Source organism: Anolis carolinensis, chromosome 3, assembly GCF_035594765.1.
Source record: "Anolis carolinensis isolate JA03-04 chromosome 3, rAnoCar3.1.pri, whole genome shotgun sequence".
NCBI lineage: Eukaryota > Metazoa > Chordata > Lepidosauria > Squamata > Dactyloidae > Anolis > Anolis carolinensis.
This window is the reverse complement of record NC_085843.1, coordinates 170865387-170879501: the sequence shown is the minus strand read 5'-3', so window position 1 is coordinate 170879501 and position 14115 is coordinate 170865387. Positions and strand designations below refer to the sequence as shown.

The window sequence follows — 14115 nt, the reverse complement described above, 5'->3', positions numbered from 1 at the left end:
ATGCTGGCAGGACTCTGTCACTGATGTGGGAAAAAGCTGGTGCATGGCGGTGCCACAGCAACACAGGAGGCTTCCCATCTTGTCATTATAAGCAATGGGAAACCCTATGGGTTCACCAAAAACTGGAGTTGGGCGATGCGGGGTATGGGACGCCAGGTTCCCCATGCCCCGACAATGCGGGCTGATTCCAGCAGCCATGTGACAATGTAGTAATCTAAAATAGCATAGCCAATGGAAAAGAATGCAGGGATTTGTAATTTGAAAACGTCTGGGGCACTGTCTAAATTTTAGTCCCTGCCTTAGTCATAGCGTTCTGTGCTGCTAAATCCAAAGTCAGATATGGATTTAGCAAATTGCCTTTTTTGCTTGCCTTTCCTGCGTTCTCCAAAAGTACACAGTACATACCAGAGCTGGCCTTAGGTATTTTTCAAGTGTAGGCAAACAGAATTTTGGTGCCCCCCCCCCAAACCAATCACTGAAAAATAAAAGCGTTGGATAAGCGAAAATGTTGGATAATAAGGAGGGATTAAGGAAAAGCCTATTAAACGTCAAATTACATTAAGATTTTACAAATTAAGCACCAAAACATCATGTTTTACAGCAAATCAACAGAAAAAGCAGTCTCAACTGCGCCCCCGTACCTTTTGTGCCCGAAGCAACCGCTTAATTCGCCTCATTGTTGGATCGGCTCTGGTGCATACAAAGGCTTCTGCAGTTCTTATAAACAAATAGTTAGATTGAATTTTTAGCTTAGAGCCTGAAGACTCAGAGTAGCTATTAGGAGCTATGAGCTAAATATGGGTCCATTAGCTTTTAAAAGCAGGTAGTGAATATATGAAAGGCCAGATATTAACAGCAACTCATATCAGTCCTAGGGCAAAGTAGGTGATGTAAGAGATTATGAGAATTGCAGTCCAGTAAAGAAAGGATGCTCCTGCTTTATAAGAGGAGGGGCAGTGGTGGTAATGATGATGATTACTAACAACCAAATAAATGGTTCAAAAATGAAAGTAGACTTCAGGGCAGGAGATCAAGAGTACTTGAGTCCCCACTAAGACTGAGATGGGGGTCGGAGTCCTTTCCAATGATCCGGCAAAATTGGACCACAAACAGAGCCGGACCCAGGTATTTTTCAAGTGTAGGCGAACAGAATTTTGGCACCCCCCCAAAAAAAACCAATCACTGAAAAATAAAAGCGTTGGATAAGTGAAAATGTTGGATAATAAGGAGGGATTAAGGAAAAGCTTATTAAACATCAAATTACATTAAGATTTTACAAATTAAGTACCAAAACATCATGTTTTACAACAAATCAACAGAAAAAGCAGTCTCGACTGCGCCCCCTTATGTTTTGCGCCCCAAGCAACCGCTTAATTCGCCTCATTGTTGGACCGGCTCTGACCACAAAGGTTCTTGTGTTGTTGCGCCTCCTCTTGAATTGTCAGGCAGAAGTATACTAAATGTTCAGCACTCAGAAATATTAAGACCGCTATTGTCATTGAGCCCTCAGTAAATATTGCTTGAAGTCTATCCTACGCACGCCTTCTTGGAAGTGATACTGAACTTCTAAGTACACATTTTAGTTGTTAAAATCTTCATATTTAAAGGTGGTTCAGTGCCAGTGCACTGAGAATGCAAATGATCTTTCCACAGCTGGCCCATGGTCAGAGTGATTTATTGCAGCAAGCTGCTCACCAGCCTGTGCCACAGCCCGGCCCCCCTATAGATTCTTTTAACAATAATTCAACTTATATTTTCATGTGAATTATTAGGAATTCTTATTCCCCCTGAATTTCTTTGTTTGACAGAGAAAGTTGTTGTTATTGTAAGCTTTCAAGTAAATGCTATGGCTCTCCTAATGATTTTGGAATTCTCTAGGATTATTGCACCAGATCCTTTCCAACTTTGTAATATTTTTGTGCTGTTTAGGTAATGTTTTCCAATTGAGGTGAGTATCCATTGGGTACTTACTGGGGAAATAAGAGAGATTTAGTGTATCTCTCTAGTGGAGCTTCTGATGTGCTGGGCAGAAGCGCATCGGCCCACTTCCTCCACACACAAAGAAAGAAATCAACACACTATACTTGTGCATATGCACACAGGTTCATCTTCTTGAAGAAAAGGTAATAAAACAAAAGAAAATAGTATTACACAGTACTAGGAAAATTGGAATGTATAAGAGACAGTTCCTATGACATTTGCATCATGGCTTGCAAAATGTCTTAAGAAGGGACAAGGGCAGGGCAGAGATCACAGTTTCCCACTCCAATAGGGGAAGGAAAGAGATCTGTGTGTTTCTCCTGGAACTAGGTCTGAAAAGGAGCAGAGGCAGTGCTATGAACTATCATTTCTGTATTCTGTCTATATATATAATTAAATAAACCTTCTGTGATCTCCTGCCATGAAAATGAACCCTGAGCAAATTAGCTGAACCCCAGAAACTTCTCAATGCTCAGAAATGGGGTATTTGTGTGCATCAGCATGACCAAGCTCTCAGTGGTATAATTGCGGCCATTGTTTACTTCATGTAGAGAACTATTTGCACTGCACTTGTCATAGATTGGTAATCATAGTGGCAGCAACAGTATCAGGTTGCTGTGGATAAAATAGAACCCCATGTGCTGTAAGCCTGCTGGTCTGGATGGGAATTCCGTTTTTGTAGTAAAAGTTTCCTCTACCATGAATAGTAAACAGCAGAACTTTTGGTTAATAGGAACAATGCTATGATCACTTTGAGTGTGCAGACCGAAAGGTCCCAGGTTCAAATCCCGGGAGCGGAGTGAGCGCCTGCTGTTGCTCCAGCTCCTGCCAACCTAGCAGTTTGAAAACATGCCAATGTGAGTAGATCAATAGGTACCGCTCCGGTGGGTAGGTAACGGAGCTCCATGCAGTCATGCCGACCAAATGACCTTGGAGGTGTCTACGGACAATGCCAGCTCTTCGGCTTAGAAATGGAGATGAGCACCAACTCCCAGAGTCATACATGACTGGACTTAACGTCAGGGGAAACCTTTACCTTTACTTTATGGTTTCCCAACATTCCTTTTAATTTTTAATTATTATTATTATTATTATTATTATTATTATTATTATTTAAAAAGTAGTTTAAAAATTGCTGAATACAAAGGAGTAAATTTCCTCCTATTATTCCCCCCCCTCATGACTTTTTAAGGCCAGGAGAGGTTCTTTTAGAACTATGAAGTGATCCCAAAGAGAACCTCAGCCATTAAGAAAAGTCAGTAACATTGTAAGGAGAATATACTGGGATGTGGGTAGAATGCTCTCTCACAACCCATAGCTATAGTATGAGAGGCATTACATAGCTGTGTATCAGCTGTTGAAGAATGGAAATGGGGGGGGGGTAGCTGTATTCATGTCCCATAATTGTTCCATCAACCCTACCCAATGACTCCTTGGTATACTGGTGATAAATAAGACTATTGGTTTTTAAGGGTTTTTTTTCAAGCTTAGTATCAGTTTAATGCTTATTATCAAAGGGCTCTTCCACACAGCCATATGACACGGAATATCAAGGCAGAATAACCCACAATATCTGCTTTGAAGTGGGTTATCTGAGTCCACACTGCCACATATCCCAGTTCAAAGCAGATAATGTGGGATTTTATTCTGCTGTGTGGTAGGGGCCAAAGACCATTGCAAGTGTAGAGAAAAGAAGTAACAGCTAATATATAGATAGATTGATATAGATATATGCATTTTCAACAATTATTTATAAAAAATGGCTTCTGAAATCCTACAAGTATTCAACAATACAAATCCTAAAACCATCGGTCATCCAGGGGACTCTGGGACATCTCACTTCCAATTATACAAAGCATTATCACAAATTAAAATTAAATATGAAACCTAACTGATGGGTTTTCACAAAGCTCTCTTGAATCTTCCCTGCTGCAATAGCAAATTCAACTATGTTATAAAAAAACCCCTACAGTCAACTGTCAATATCTTTCAAGAAAATTTTTATTTTTCTCTGTGTCAAACTGTCTGTCAAAAGAGTTAAATACATCTTTGGTCTGTCAAATCATCATCGCTCTTCTTCTGTTCTTGTGTTTGTTGATACAACTCTGTATACAACTGTCTGCCTTGCTTGGACTCATCTTGAGACTTTCTCTGGGGACTAACATGTGAAGAAATGCACTTTCAAAATGTATCCCTCCTCCTCCACTGCTATCCTGCATTTTCCCAGTTTAGGATCCAAGTCAGTTTACAAAAATTAATACAGATATAACTAGGAAAAAAACCACTTCATCATCCAAAAGTTGAAAATATAGTTATTTATTTATTTACAGTATTTATATTCCGACCTTCTCGCCCCGAAGGGGATTCAGGGCGGATCACATTACACATATAAGGCAAACATTCAATGCCTTTAACATAGAACAAGGACAAGACAAACATAGGCTCTGAGCTGGCCTGGAACTCATGACCTCTTGGTCAGAGGAATTTGTTACAGCTGGCTGCAGCTGCAGCCTGCGCCACAGCCCGGGCCCAATAGTTAGAATATCAATAAAAATTAAAAACAGTTAAAAGCAAACCAGTAAAAAGACAGTTAAAAAGAAGAACAAATAGCATATCAAAAGCTCCTTTTCCCTGAACATTCAGCCCACCAAAGCTTGCTGAAACCAAAATGTTTTCACCTGCTTACAAAAGAATAGCAAGGAGCATGCCAGTCTAACTTGAGAAGGAAGCTATGTAGCCTGAGAGCAGCTACTGAAATGAGCTTCTCCTGTGATGGTAGTGGAATGAGAGAAGAGCCTCTGCAGAAGATCTCAAGACATCAACAGCTCATATAAGGATACATGGTCCTTCAAATAACCTGGATTAAAACCATAGAAGACTTTGAAGGTTGCAGCCAGAACTTTGAAATGTGCCCAGAAACAGATACCCTGTTTCCTCCAAAATAAGACAGGATCTTATATTAATTTTTGCTCCAAAAGATGTGTTAGGGCTTGCTTTCAGGGGCAGTCTTAGTTTTCCAAATCTGTTGGGGGTGCTTTGAATGCGATATCCTGCTTCTTGGCAGGGGCTTGGACTGGATGGCCCATGAGGTCTCTTCCAACTCTACTATTCTATGATTCTATGATTCATACTGAAAAATAAATGTACAAATTGAAAGGAGACATGTCTCAGAATGCTGAAAGCCTTGTTTCCACCCCAAGTCCTCAAAGCCCTAAAGACCACCTTTTCAGCGTCCTGAGCTGTATCTCAATGCAGAAGACATATACATAGGGGAGAAAAAAACCCAAGAATGTTGACATTGCTTACAAAAATTCCTCCACCCCCCCCCCCCCCCCAAGAAGAAAAGAAGACTGATGTTTAAAACAGGTAATGATATCTTAATCTTGTTTTGCAAAGGTAACATCTCTAATAATAAAGATTTGGGATATTGAAGAAGCAAAAAGAGCCGCTTAATCACATCAGCTCGAAAGCATTCATTTGCTATGGCATCTTATACACCAGAGCTTTCTTGAGCAGAAGGTAGTCTAACATAAAGCTATTCACCTGCCCTGAATCTCACCTCCCCTCCTGTTTATGCTCATCCTAAGTAATGAAAGTCCTTCTCTGAGGACACATTGAGCCCAACATCCAGCCTGTCCCAATTAGTAAACATTTTGCATCACTGATTTTACAATTAATAGGACAATAGTCTTCTGCTCCTTATGACATATTGACTACATCTCAAACACTATTAATATCCCACTGTCAGGAGGGATATTTTGGTTTTCACCATTTTAAATTATGAGCATCCATTCCCCAGCTGAATTCACTTAAAAGTGTTTCTGTATGTTGATATAAACTGATTGATTGCACACCCGGGCTCTGTAGTTATTTCTTCTCACACTTACATCACCTGAATTCACTGTGAGGTTTGCTGGTTGTTCTCTCTCTTTCCCTCCGCCCCCCCCCCCCCCCATAAGACATCAAGGTTGCTGTCTGGATTAACTCTTATTGCTTGGAAACTCTAAGCATTATTTCTGCTGCAGGAACCGCAGGTAGGAGACTTCTTTTTTCTAGTGTCACTTTAGTTCTAACAGATAGTATTTGGGAAGGAATGGGAAACATGTGACCATACAGATAGTGATGGACTAAATTGGTTAACTAGTTAAATTCATGAGTAAACCAGGTTTCTTTTTTTTCGGGGGGGGGGGGGGGGTTGAACCTTTAAACCACCCCTCTGGCTATGGCCCTGATCTACCACCCATCAGTTTTATCCAGCACAGCTGATGATCTGGAATCATGGGAGCTATAATCTCCAAACATTTGGTGGGCTTGTATGTTCATTATCTCTGTGCTTGAGGCTGAGTTGTTGATGCTCAGATCTAGGAAGGAGTCCATCTATATTATATATTAGATATATATATATATATATATATATATATATATATATATATATATATATCTATATATATAAATGAGTGATGGCATCACGGCGACCCACAAAACAACAAAACTACAGGCCCCCCAACCTCGAAATTTGACAGCACAACCCATCATCCACGCCTCTAGGATGATACAACAAAAAGAAAAGAAAAATAAAGTCCTAATTAGAGGGAGAGGAATAATTGCTTTTATCCAATTGCTGCCAGTTAGAAGGCTAAGCTCCTCCAACTTGGTCTCCTAGCAACCCAATAAAAAATAATAAAAAACACTAAAAAATAATTAAAAACACCAAAAGATTAATACAGTAAAATACTATAACAGAAAATCACTAAAAATAATACAAGAAAATAATAAAATATAATAAATAAAAAGATATCTTACAATAAAAGATTAATACAATAAAATACTATAATAACAGAAAATAACTAAAAATAATACAAGAAAATAATAAAATCTAATAAATAAAAATATAACTTACAATAAAATTTAAAAAATGCAAATAACGTCAAATAAAAATTACACAACAATTTTTAACCAATACTACCACCACTTTGCCACAGCAACGCGTGGCCAGGCACAGCTAGTATATATATATAAATGTAATGCGCCGTTTTACTATGGAGTAAACAACAAAACCACTGAATCAAATCACACCCAATTTGGCCACAAAAGACATAGTCATCCAGTCTATGTCTTTCAAACAAAAATACCTAGAAAAATAAAGCCCAAATTAGAGGATGAGAAAGAGCTGTTTTCCCCCTTTAAAAACAGCTCAGAAAGCCCAGCACCCTTTAGGCCTCGCCCACTTCATATCCTAGCAATTCCTTCAGCCAAAATGGTGCCCAAGGCACAGGCAGAGTGCACTTAGACCTCATCCACACTGCTTATAAAATACAGATTATCGGATTTGAACTGGATTATGTGGCAGTGTAGACTTAAGTCCCTCCCACACAGTTATATAACCCAGAATGCCAAGGCACATAATCCACAGTATCGGCTTTGAACTGGATTATCTTGAGTCCACAATGCCATATAACCCAGTTCAGTGTGGATTTTATACAGCTGTGTAGAAGGGGCCTCATATAATCCAGTTCTAAGCAGATAATAGAAGATTATAAATATAATCTATAATAATTACTGTGGTATAATAATTCAGAACAATATAATCTCTAAAATCAGGACAGTAAATAAAGAACAACACTCTGAAAACAGGGAAATTCCAGACAGGAAAAAACCAGGGCCAGCTAACACCTCCCAACAAAGGATTCCCCCAGGCAGGAAGTATCCAGGCTTTAAAGCTGCAAGGACATAAAATGTTAATCAAGGTGACTAATTGCGGCATTCATACTTGCCACAGCTAGACTATTAATTGCCATTCAACCTGGGCAACCAAGGATTCCACAATGTAGAAAGTGGCCAGGCTTGAAAGCAGCAAGACTATTCAGTGCAATTCAATCTGGCCAAACAATGATTCCCCTACAAAGCAAGTAGCCAGATTTCAAAGCGGTGCTTTGACTGAGGGTGCTACTCCAGCTTGCCAAACAAGAATTCCCCTAGGTATAACACAGCCAGGCATTGAAGCTGCAAGGCTATTCAGTGCTATTCAACCAGACCAACAAAGGATTAACCTTGGTAGAAGGCAGACAGGCTTTGAAGCAGCGATACTACTCTGTACTATTGAAGCTGATCAACCAAAGATTCCCCTAGGTAGCAAGCAGCCAGTCTTTGAAGTAGTAAGGTTATTCATTGCAATTCTAGCAGCCCAAAAAACCATTCCCCTACAACGCAAACATCCAGCCTTCCAAGCAGCAAGCCTATTCCTTTGTATTGCAGCTCACCAAACAAGGATTCCTATAAGAAGAAAACAGCTAGGCTTTGAGGCTGCAAGGCTATTCACTGCATAACCTGGTCAAAAAGCACTCCCATAAGCCACAGCAATGTGTGGCCGGACACAGCTAGTTATATTATAGATTCCATAAAGAGGCAGTGATACTTGCTTACCTTTCAGTGTTGAATATGGTCAATGTGTCTTACCACTTCATCACATGGAGGTTGGGAAGCATCCTAGCACACTGTAGAGGAAGCATCCTGGCCAGGGGTCCTCAAACTTTTAAAGCACAGGGCCGGTCCACAATCCCTCAGACTGTAAAAGGGCCGAATTATCATTTGAAAAAAAAACAAAAAAAAACAACGAACAAATTCCTATGCACACTGCACATGTCTTATTTGTAGTGCAAAACAACAACAATGAAAGAACAATACAATATTTAAAAATGAAAACAATTGTAACCAACATAAACCTATCAGGATTTCAATGGGAAGTGTGGGCCTGCTTCTGGCCAATAAGATAGTCAAGTTAATTAGGATTGTTGTTGTTGTGTGCCTTCAAGTCATTTCAGACTTTGGGCGAGCCTAAGTCTAAAATTATTTATTTATTCATTTACTACATTTATTTATTACATTTATATCCTGCCCTTCTCACCCCAAAGGGGACTCAGAGCAGATGTATGTACATATATATTATATTATTAGTAAAGGTAAAGGTTTCCCCTGATGTTAAGTCCAGTCGTGACCGACTCTGGGGGTTGGTGCTCATCTCCACTTCTAGGCCGAAGAGCCGGCATTGTCCATAGACACCTCCAAGGTCATGTGGCCATTGGCATGACTGCATGGAGTGCTGTTACCTTCCCTCATGTTTTTGAACTGCTAGGTTGGCAGGAGCTGGGGCTAGCAGCGGGCGCTCATTCTGCTCCCGAGATTTGAACCTGGGACTTTTTGGTCTGCAGGTTCAGTAGCTCAGCGCTTTAACACACTGTGCCCCCAGGGGCCCCCATTATATTATTAGCATAGCACATTATTAGCATTATATATTACTATATTGAACTATACCACTATACTGTAATATTATATGTAATATATAACATATTATTATTATTATTATTATTATTATTATTATTATTATTATATGGTATTATTAGTAGGCTTGCTCAAATAATTCGTTTTCCCCGTTTACCGTTATTGATTCGTTTTTTTCGATTGTTTTGAAGCAATATCGAACCTTGGTTGTCCACACGTCTGGATATCGCAGTTTCGAATCGCGAGAGGCCATTTTTTCTTATTTCTTCGTTTTTTTCGAAAAGAAAAAAAAGCTTTTGCAAAGCACCCAAACTCCTTTCCTTTTGCCCCTCAGCCAATGGGAGGCTCAGCCAATGGGAGGGGGCGAGGGGGAAGGAGGCCGAGGAGGAGGAGGAAGACGGAGGGGGGAAATGGCCGCCGCTGCCGCCTCGCCTCAGCTCAGTGCATTAATTAATTGGGCCTTAATGAGCCCCCTTCCAAGCCAAACCCACCAGAGAAACACCCTCAATGCAAACCTTGCAACGTCCTTCTCTCCTTCTTGGACACAAAGGCAAAGGGAGGAGGCACTTCGCGTTCCCAAGCGACCTGAAAAGAGCCATAGAGAAAGGGAGAGCCAGTGCGCATGCTCCACCCTCCAAGGCACACAAGGGGGGAGTTCGCATGGGAGCCGGAAGTGTTGGGGCCTCCGTCCCTCCCTTGCTTTTCCTCTTTGGTCTCCCTATCTTGAACACAGAACACGCATGAAAAAAAACACACCATAATTTCACAATATATAGTTTAAATAACAAAAGGAAGAGGAAGGAAGAGGCCCGGGATGCGAGGGGGTGTGGGCCAGGCCCGTCCTCGGCTGCTCCCAGGGGCCCAGATTCGCACCCTCCCTCCCCCCAATACAGGTCTCCATTCCATACTACGCTACATGAACTTGAATGGATACTGTGGTTGTGTTGTCGAAAGCTTTCATGGCCGGGATCACACTGTTGTGGTATGTATTCCGGGCTCTATGGCCATGTGCCAGAAGCATTCTCTCCTGACGTTTCACCCACATCTGTGGCAGACATAGAGGTTTTGACGTCTATGCGAAGCTAGGCAAGTGGGGTTTATATATCTGTGGAAGGTCCAGGGTGGGAGAAAGAACTCTTGTCTGTGGGAGGCAAGTGTGAATGTTGCAATTGGTCACCTTGATTAGCATTGAATAGCCTTGCAGCTTCAAAGCCTGGCTGCTTCCTACCTGGGGGAATCCTTTGTTGGGAGGTATTAGCTGGCCCTGATTGTTTCCTGTCTGGAATTCCCATTTTCTGGGTGTTTCTGGGAAGGTAATGGCACTCCATGTAGTCATGCCGGCCACATGACCTTGGAGGTGTCTATGGACAACACTGGCTCTTGGGCTTAGAAATGGAGATGAGCACCAACCCCCAGAGTCAGACATGACTGAACTTAACGTCAAGGGATACCTTTACCTTTACCTACACACACACACACACACACACACACACACACAAGCAGGGACTATATATATATATATACACAATATATATCACACACACACCAATTTAACAAAGTTTCAGCCACAAAAACAAAGTTTCTGAAGTAGAACAATGACTTTCACAGTAAAGACAACCCAATTTAACAGGAAATAAGACTTTCAAACCAGGAACAGATTACTGCAATTATTAAAAAAAGGTTTATTATAAAAGCTATGAAAATTTGCCAAAAATCAGAGGATAAGGGAAACGTTCCACATTTTGGTGAGCTATCAGTGTTAAATGTGTTCTACCACTGTACCAAGTTTGAAGAAGATCACTCAAAAAATGAGGGCGGGAGAGCCCCCTAAGTCCCCCCCCCTTCGGGCTGTTTTTGGGCCACCGCGCATGCGCGTCCGCCATTAACGAATTAATTTAGAAAATAACAAATTTTCATTAATTTCGAAAAATTTTGGGGGCCAAATTCGTTATTAGCAACAAAAACGAAAAAACTGCCCCCTCTAGTATTGAAACGAGTTTAGAATCAAATTTTTCATGGATCGATCAAGCCTAATTATTAGTATTATATTGTATAACATTATAATATTATTATCAATATTATATGTATATACAATATATTATTAAAAATGATATAAAATATTATATTATAAAACTGAGGGCGGGGGGCAGGTAAATGACCTTGGAGGGCCGCATCCGGCCCCCGGGCCTTAGTTTGGGGACTCCTGATCCTGGCAGCATGCTAGCATGCTTCTTTGGAAACACAGGAGACTTCTTGTGTTCCATAGAGAAGAACATTATCTTGGGGTTAAGGCATGGGACCCCCCATGAATCCACAGATAAAGAAATTGCTATTATTTTACTTGATGGAACACCTCTTTAGAAATGTCTAGGTCTTTCAGCACGATTGGAAGGCATTCACCATAAAGCCACATTGGATACGTTAGAGATTTCTAGAAGGAACTTTTCACTGATCCGTAAATATTAAAATTCACAAAAATCAAAACCACAAATGTGGAGGGATGACTGTATAACTGAAATGCACTCTCTTTGCGGCTGCACTTGAAGGCTCCTAAGAAAGACTCAATTAACCCAAAGATTGGGTTCTGTTCCACTATCTGGGGGTGCTAGAAAGAGAAGGATAGTCCTTATTATGGGGGTGGAGGATGGACTGAAGGAGTAAAACCATTTCCCAGTTTTCCTGTTATTTCTCCCACCCATGTTCCCGTCATGGAATCAACCCTCATTTATAATATGGGAAGGGGGGGGGGAGGGAGGGAGCATCATGAGCGAAAATAGGGGAAATGGTTTTCCTCCTTCAACTTCCACCATAAAATGGATTATCCTTTTCTCTCTAGTGCCCTTTAAAGGCCTCCACCCGGATAATAAAACAGTAGCAAAGATAGCAGCTAACTCAATATTTCCAAGTATCTCTCTGGCTACCATGCACTTATTTGGAGTTAGCCCCATTGTCTACGGTAGGACTTCCTTCTGAGTAAGTAAGTTTAAAATGGCAATAGCAGAATTGCTTTACTTCTTTGTTGCATTATTTATTGTAAATCACTGTGAATCTCTGAGAGAAAAGTGATGATAAAATTGCTTTGAAGTAAACAAGATTTTTTTATGTAGCACTAAAAAGTAATTATTTATTCTGGGGAAACTAAAACTGAAAAAAGCTTTCTGGTCTCAAAGAGTGGGAGATAAGATGTGTGCGTTTCTGAGTGGTGAACACTATTGTTCAGCATGGGATTCTTTGCCAGTAGAACCAAGAAGCAACAAGACTTAATGACATGGAATTAGATGTTGGAAGAAACCAAAAGGGCCATTCAGTTCATGCAAGACTGCATCTTCTATATATATAAAAGATCTATATATATAAAAGAGTGATGGCATCACGGCAATTCACAAAACAACAAAAGTACAAGCCCCCCAACCTCAAAATTTGACATCACAACCCATCATCCACGCCTCAAGGTTGATACAACAAAAAGAAAAGAAAAATAAAGTCCTAATTAGAGGGAGAGCAATAATTTTTTTTATCCAATTGCTGCCAGTTTAGAGAGCTAATCTCTGCCCACTTGGTTGCCTAGCAACCAAGGGACAGACAGGTGTCAGTTAGGGGACAGGCGGATGTAGGCCTCACTTAGACTTCTTCCACAGATTATCTAATTTGCACTGGATTATATGGCAGTGTAGACTCAAGGCCCTTCCACACAGCTATAAAACCCATTTATAATCTTATATTATCTGCTTTGCACTGGATTATCTTGACTCCGCACTACCATATAATCCACTTCAGTGTGCATTTTATACAGCTGTGAAGAAGGGGCCTCAGATAATCCAGTTCTGAGCAGATAATATAAGATTAGAAATATACAGTAGAGTCTCACTTATCCAACGTAAACAGGCCGGCAGGATAAGTGAATATGTTGGATAATAAGAAGGGATTCAGGAAAAGCCATTTAAACATCAAATTAGGTAATCGTTATACAAATTAAGCACCAAAACATCATATTATACAACAAATTTGACAGAAAAAGTAGTTCCATGCGCAGTAATGCTATGTAGTATTTATAGTAGAGTCTCACTTATCCAACACTCGCTTATCCAACGTTCTGGATTATCCAACGCATTTTTGTAGTCAATGCTTTCAATATATCGTGATATTTTGGTGCTAAATTCATAAATACAGTAATTACTATATAGCATTACTGTGTACTGAACTACTTTTTCTGACAAATTTGTTGTCTAACATGATGTTTTGGTGCTTAATTTGTAAAATCATAACTTAATTTGATGTTTAATAGGGTTATCCTTAATTCCTCATTATCCAACATATTCGCTTATCCAACGTTCTTCCGGCCCGTTTATGTTGGATAAGTGAGACTCTACTGTACTGTATTTACAAATTTACCACTAAAATATCACAATGAATTTAAAACACTGACTACAAAAACATTGATTGTGAAAAGGCAGACTGCGTTGGATAATCCAAAACATTGTATAAGCGAATGTTGGATAAGTGAGATTCTTCTTTAATATGAAATAATTACTGGGATAGAATAATGCAGAACAATATAATCTCTAAAACCAGGACAGTAAATAAACAGGGGAATTCCAGACAGGAAACAATCAGGGCCAGCTAACACCTCCCAACAAAGTATTCCCATCATCAAAGTCTGGAAAATCCTCTGTTTTCTCAGGGCCACAGACAGTAGAAGCACATAAAATATCGCAAACAACACCACTCTGAAAACAAGGGAATTCCAGACAGGAAACAATCAGGGCCAGCTAACACCTCCCAACAAAAAATTCACTCAGGGAGGAAACAGCCAGGCTTTAAAGCTGCAAGGCCATTACATCCTAATCATTTTTCCTA

At 40.2% G+C, this 14115-nt stretch overlaps 1 long non-coding RNA gene across 1 annotated transcript in view; it reads left to right on the top strand.

Annotated features, from left to right (window-relative positions):
* Window positions 1-5925: 5925 nt before the first annotated feature.
* LOC134298028 (uncharacterized) overlaps window positions 5926-14115 on the top strand; it is a 44143-nt gene continuing 35953 nt past the window's right edge. The window contains exon 1 of the long non-coding RNA XR_010005002.1: window positions 5926-6014. This is a non-coding gene — a long non-coding RNA (uncharacterized LOC134298028). The remainder of the gene's footprint in view (window positions 6015-14115) is intronic.